Consider the following 6,289-nt stretch of genomic DNA (forward strand, 5'->3'; position numbering starts at 1 on the left):
TGACCTCTGATGGCTGCTGTTTCTTTCGGTCGCCACCATATTTGAAATAAAAGCATTTATTGTAATTTAATAAAAATAATAAAAAGGCCGACAAGTTTCAAACGCCACTCACTGTCTCCGTGTCGTTATTCTTAGTATTAAGTATGTGTTAATTTGTTATATATTTAGATGCATCATTTAAGGTGATAGTGTCTATTGCCAATAGGGCGTTTATATACTCACCCCCATGATTATAATGCTACAACTTGATTAATATTTTGATTCATTAATGTTAATGTTTGCTACTGAATGTGCATCTGATTAAAATATAGTATAAATTTCATGCCAGGGTAAACAAATAATAAACACATCCTCCCTGCTTACTTCTTTTTAATTTATAGGCCACCTTGGGTCCAGAGGGCAGAGGACGCTGATGCAGACGTTGCCCGACTTCCACAAGCCACTCACTCAGTCTCGAGCTTTGGGGCTCTGCCCGAGGCGGCTACTGCTACCTACATCCCTGCGGTGGCCGGGCTCTTGAGTAAAGTATCCCGACATACTCTCTTCCAGGTCCCGCCCCAGTCACATCCATATTACCTGTGGGGATTCCGGGGGTTTTATTTAACTTTCCGGGGCAGCGGGAGATTTTACAGTGAACTGGCAGTCTCATGCAGGATAGGAGAGAATAGGCAACTGTGTCCTAAACCTAACACTAAAAATAACACAAAAATGTACTGTTAACATTCTGGTGTCGAGTAGACGTGTTGAATTATGAACATGTCGAGATTTTAACCATGTCGCCATTTGTAAAAGTCATTTTTCTTGTTGACCTTATGTCCATTCTGTCTGTCAACATTCAGAACCTGTCAACTTTCTGAATATCAACATTCTGACCAGATCCCTACGGTAGACCACTTCCACACAGACAGGGTGGCAGGGTAAATCCATCCATTAACACTAAAGTTGTGCCTGCACTGGTTAACAAAGTAATTTTCCATCATAAATTGTTATTCCTAAATACTCGGCAATAAACCTATCCATTGATAAATATTACTAGATGCCATCCTGTGCCAGTTTCCTTAGCCTTATTCACTTTCTTAGTGAAGTTCTGGCTACAAATGATTAGCAGAAGCTTTTTAACCTACTATGATGAACTCTAACATTGGTGAAAGGGTCTCTAGGTGGGATTCATTTACAGCACTTGCCTGGATCATCTTCAAAGTACTGTTATACTGAAAGGGTTTCTGTTTTGATAGTTTTCATTCAAAATTAATCATAGCTTCTTTTTTTTTTACAGTCAGTAGGGTTAAAAGTTTACCTTACCTTATTATTTTATGAAAGCAATAACTATAGCATCCACTCAAAAAAAGGTGCAGACATGACTTCTAAGTAGTAAATGAAAAACAGCTGCCAAAAATATAAAACAGACATACCTTTTACGTTCATTTAGCAGTTTTATATACAGTAAGATTATATTTGCAAGTATAAAAAATATCTTAACAGATTTAATTGGGATTTACATAGCTGGCAAGCCTAATGTATAATATAAGCACATCAAACAGATGAAGAATTGAATCATCTTGATTTTTAAAAAGCATCTGCAAGCCTCCCAGCATTCCAGGACATTTTCTGTGTCTCCGATCCAGCCAAGCCATACTCCTGTCCAACCAAATCATACCTACAGTTAGTGATGCCATGACAAATAGATAAATCTGTGCGCTTATTAAACTTCAACTTTCCTACAGGATTTGGGGCTGTTGCAAAGTATATTTTTGTTGTATACACAATGAAGGCAGCCATTCAGCCCCACCTGTGCCACTGCCTTCCTCGTCCGCTGAGTGCATGCTGTCATAAAGTCACGCCCCAGGGAGCGGATGGGCAAGGCCCCAATCACTGGGAAATGATCGCACTTCCCAAAGCGTCCTCAAGATGCATCGAGTGGCTGCACAGGTCCTACTTATCCAGGCACGGTATTGTGGGAGGTCCTCCACACACAGTGTTATAGCCGTGAGGTGGAGCAGGACGGGCTGCAGTGGCTGGTGAATATGGCATGTATTGTCCTCACTGCATCACGCCCTGTGCAGCGGCACTGGCTGCACCGCTTTACTTATGACCCTGCATTAATTTTATGGGTTAAACCAATAGTGCCAATAAGCATACCTCTCAACTGTTCCAATTGGAGCAGTGCAATCTCACTTCTCGGACACTGTCCCACCCATAGCCACAATGTCCCACAGGTGGCCGTGAGGTTTGGAAACATTCTGTCCCCACAATTGGAGGCGCACTTCATCCATTTAGCGCCAGGAGGAGGCTGGGGGCATCCCAACAGCTGCTGGAATGCTGGACTCGCCCCCATCGTAAAAAGAAATGGGGTTGTGACACGTCATGCCCCTAAAACATCAAACACCAGTGGGCATGACCTAGCCAGCATGAGGCCACACCCCGATGGCATGTGCATGAAGTCCCAAGACTAAATGTCAGTTTGTTGGGATGTATGCATGAGTGTCATGAAAAGTCTCAATGATATCTCTGGTTACTAGTGAATAGGCTGTGCAGGGGCAGCTGAATGCATGGGCTAACAGGGCCGTCGCCCTGAGCGCCATAGGCTTAAGGGAGCAGAGCTGCATCCCCAGCCACATAGTTACTTACGGTTGCCATGAGGGGGCAGGGCTACAGGCAATGTCGGTGGTCGCACCGCGGGAGTCAGACAGGTTGTGACTGGCAGGAGCGGATTCAGGGTGAGAAAGGGATGGCCATCAGTTGGGTGTCCATCGATGGGCCCATCAGTGATTAGCATCGATGGTACAAAAACCATCTATGGTGAACCATCAATGCTTTGCACCCCTCAATGGCCACCATTGGTTCTCTGCCATCGATGGCAAGACTAGTTAGCATCAGCTGGCCACCATCAATGTTTTGAAAGCATTGATGGTCGATGGCCATCCCTAGGGTGAGACTTGAATGCAATCACTCCCCAACAACCCCATAAAACTTCTATCGTGGCCAGTTGTACACAGGGGAGGGGTGCTATGTGTACCCAATAAGGGAGGAGAGGTGTGAGTGTGTGTAAGGCTATGGGAGCAGTGTGCGTGTGAGGCCATGGGGACAGCGTGTGTGTGTGTGAGCCAAAGGAGGCAACATGAGTGTGAGGCTATGGGGGTAGAGGGTACACCATGGAAATTCTTAGCCAGGGCTCCACTTGGTCTATAACCTGCACTGATGCAGTGGTCTCATGAATATTGTTTCAGCATACTAAACGTCTGCCTGAACTGTGTGTCGGTTACAGGTGATCTTTGGCAAACAAGTGTATTTTGTTAACTGATGAATACAATTAGGAATGTACAGTGATCTGATAAGATGGTACATTTTTAAAATTTCCTAACAATTGTGGCCCTTATTCATAGATGCAAACAAATAAAATAAAAAAATAAGTCACATTTTTTTTAGCATTTTTGAGACCTCTATTTGCCTAAGGCTCCATCCCCTTTCTTTGGATCTGTTGTGGTTGGAGTACCTTCTGAGGGCCTGATTCAGAGATGTATGGTCATCCGATGATGAACATACACCTCCGATGGTTGGCGGCCTGCGCATGACCCATTCTGTGCATGTGCTGAACGAGTCCTGTGATTGTGCTCGCAGGCCCCCCCAAGCCACAGCATGATTGACATGCTGCGGTGTTTGTGGACGTGGCTAGCCACCATTCTTGGAAACTGAGGCGTGTCGACCCCATTTTCCGTGAGGGTCGAGGCCAGGGTCTGCGTTGGCGGATGCAGATTACTGGCCTCTGAATTGAACAGCTCCCAGTCAGGCTGTGTGAAGCTTCAGCTCCTGCAGCCTGACCAAAGGAGGAACCATCGCGACAATTCTTGATGGTGCTAGCAAATGCAGCAAGGAGGTGTCTGACACCTTCTGCATTTGCATTAAGATGGACGGAATTGCCAAGCTGCTTGTGTGCGGCTCTGTAATTCTGTCCATCTCTGAATCAGGCCCTGAAATTGCTAAAAATCGCAGTACACAATGGAAACACATTACAGTTAATGGCTGGATAGTGCACATAATACTGCAAGTACATAAGTAGATTGGAGCCTGTAAAATGTAAAGTGAGGCAGATGCAAATAGAATTTTTTTTAAATAACACCACTTAATAGTAAGTACAGGCTTTCCCCTTCCACAATTGAGTATGAAGCATTATTTATTTATGTACGAGTGCGCATTGCTGTGTAAATTCACTTTTTAAACAATGTTGCAGAAGTTTTTGGTGTTTTGCATAAATGGGTGTGTTTTAGCCAAGTGTGACTAATTGCATGCAATCATCATTATCAATGTAACCCTTATATCTGCTTCAGAGCAACTGTAACTCAGACCCCTCCAGGTGACTACGCTCGTGACTTTTCCCCAACCATTTTAGTCGCACTTTGCAGCCAGCCACTGCCTGCCCACTAGTTCCACTCCTAGCCCGTGAAAAAAAGAAGCACATTGCGAAAATCTTCGCAAATGCAATAATAAAAAATGTGGCAAAACAATAAAAAAGCCGCAAATTATGCTGAATAAGGCCCTGTAAGATGTTGTAACAAATGGAGCTTTATAGAAAATAAAAAGTATCTGTGTTCCCTTAAATTTCTCGCTGAAGTTCTGCACATTCAGTAATTACAGTTATCTTTTCAGCCAATTGTTCCCAAGGTCAGGGGAGAAAATAACACAAAATGATACTAAGTCTTGTCTGATATCTTCTATAAACCTGACAAAAGAATTTCCTTCCCAGCCTCCTGCAGTGTTAATGAGATAGAAACAGACATGGCACGTGTCCGTACTGCAAACTCAGGATATTCTATTAGAATGTAGAAGGCACAAAGTGAAGTTAAACTGTGCTTAAAAATCCTGCCCAATGAACTTGGTATTCTTTTAAACTATAACTTTTAGTTGCAGTTTTGTGCTACAAAATTGGGCGTTGTTTCGGATTCAGCTATTTTAATCTATACCCCCACCTCTCTGTCCACTGCTCTGTCCCACTCCGCCACCCGACAGGATAAGTGTTCAGTTTGGTCAAACAGGTCGGTACAGTAGCTAAAAAAAGTATAGTTAGATTTGACCATTAAGTGCACAAGAGTTGTGACTCGGCTCAGTTTACCTCTATGGTCAGATGTAACAAAGTTATTCTATTTATATACTCTGAAGATCAACACAAACCAGGAATTCGCCTCTGCAACAGGGTGCTTAAAAAAACTACCCTGTTGCTAAAATGAAGGGTCCAAAAGGACAAATCCATGTCTATAAAATTATTTCTAAAAATATTCTGACTGCAGTTGAGAGACAAAGGCGCCATCAGGGTGAGGACTTGCAATGAGGCCTGTTCTCAAGGTCTAGTCTTTTCCAATTTCATGAACAGGATTTTTAAAATAACTTTTTTACAAAGTGTAATTGCGCTTTATACAGAAAAGATGTAAACCAGCTTTAAAAATAAAAACCTCCCGCACACCAGGCTTCAAATAATAGATTAGTGTCAGCGTATTTACAATGGCTGCTTCATCTTTACTATTCACATATATCAGCACCACTATATGTATATCAAACCAAAAGATTCTCTTGGGTTCTCCTCTGATTTCTCCAGCACTTCACTTTCTAATGCCCAAAAGGTGCTCAAATGTGCCTGACACCCAATCAGCATCTTCTTGATTGTCTCAGCAAAATGGAACACTAATAAGATTCCATTATGCCGAGATAGAAGCTGGAGTCCTAATGAGACATCACAGACAGACATCCACAGAAAGGCCTCTTGCATCCTTCTGCCAGCAACGCCTTGTTCCCTTCCACTTTAAAATGATGTCGGGGGATGCCCTGTAGGCGACTCATGGCATCCCCCTAACAGATCTGAGTGGAGAGGGCTACATTGAAAGCAATCTGTCAATGACAAGCTGTCTCTGCAGTTATCTGTGACAGACAGGAACTGCTGTGCTCTCACTGAACATCCCACTGTCAACTTCAAAAGCCACATCCGTCCGAGTGGAGCAGCGCATTCAGGTAGGATGAGACGCCTGCGGAGTCTGATGCCTGTCCAACATCAAACAGACAAAGACTGAAAGAAGAGACTTTCAGCACCAATTTAACAGGATCATCTTTCACTCAAGTGGATAATTCAGATCTGCTAAAGCAGGCTAAGTCTAATAATGCTTTTTATCCATTATTATCCCTGTCACCGCTTGCTTAGCTCTGTATTGTCGGCCCCTGCAGCAGCAGAGACGTATTATCTATTTTTACATAGCAATGTAAATGTATGATAATGGCGGTACTAGTAGCCAGCTGGAATCTTCTT

The sequence above is a fragment of the Taudactylus pleione genome, unplaced genomic scaffold, assembly GCF_031769625.1.
Source record: "Taudactylus pleione unplaced genomic scaffold, aTauple2 ptg000567l, whole genome shotgun sequence".
NCBI lineage: Eukaryota > Metazoa > Chordata > Amphibia > Anura > Myobatrachidae > Taudactylus > Taudactylus pleione.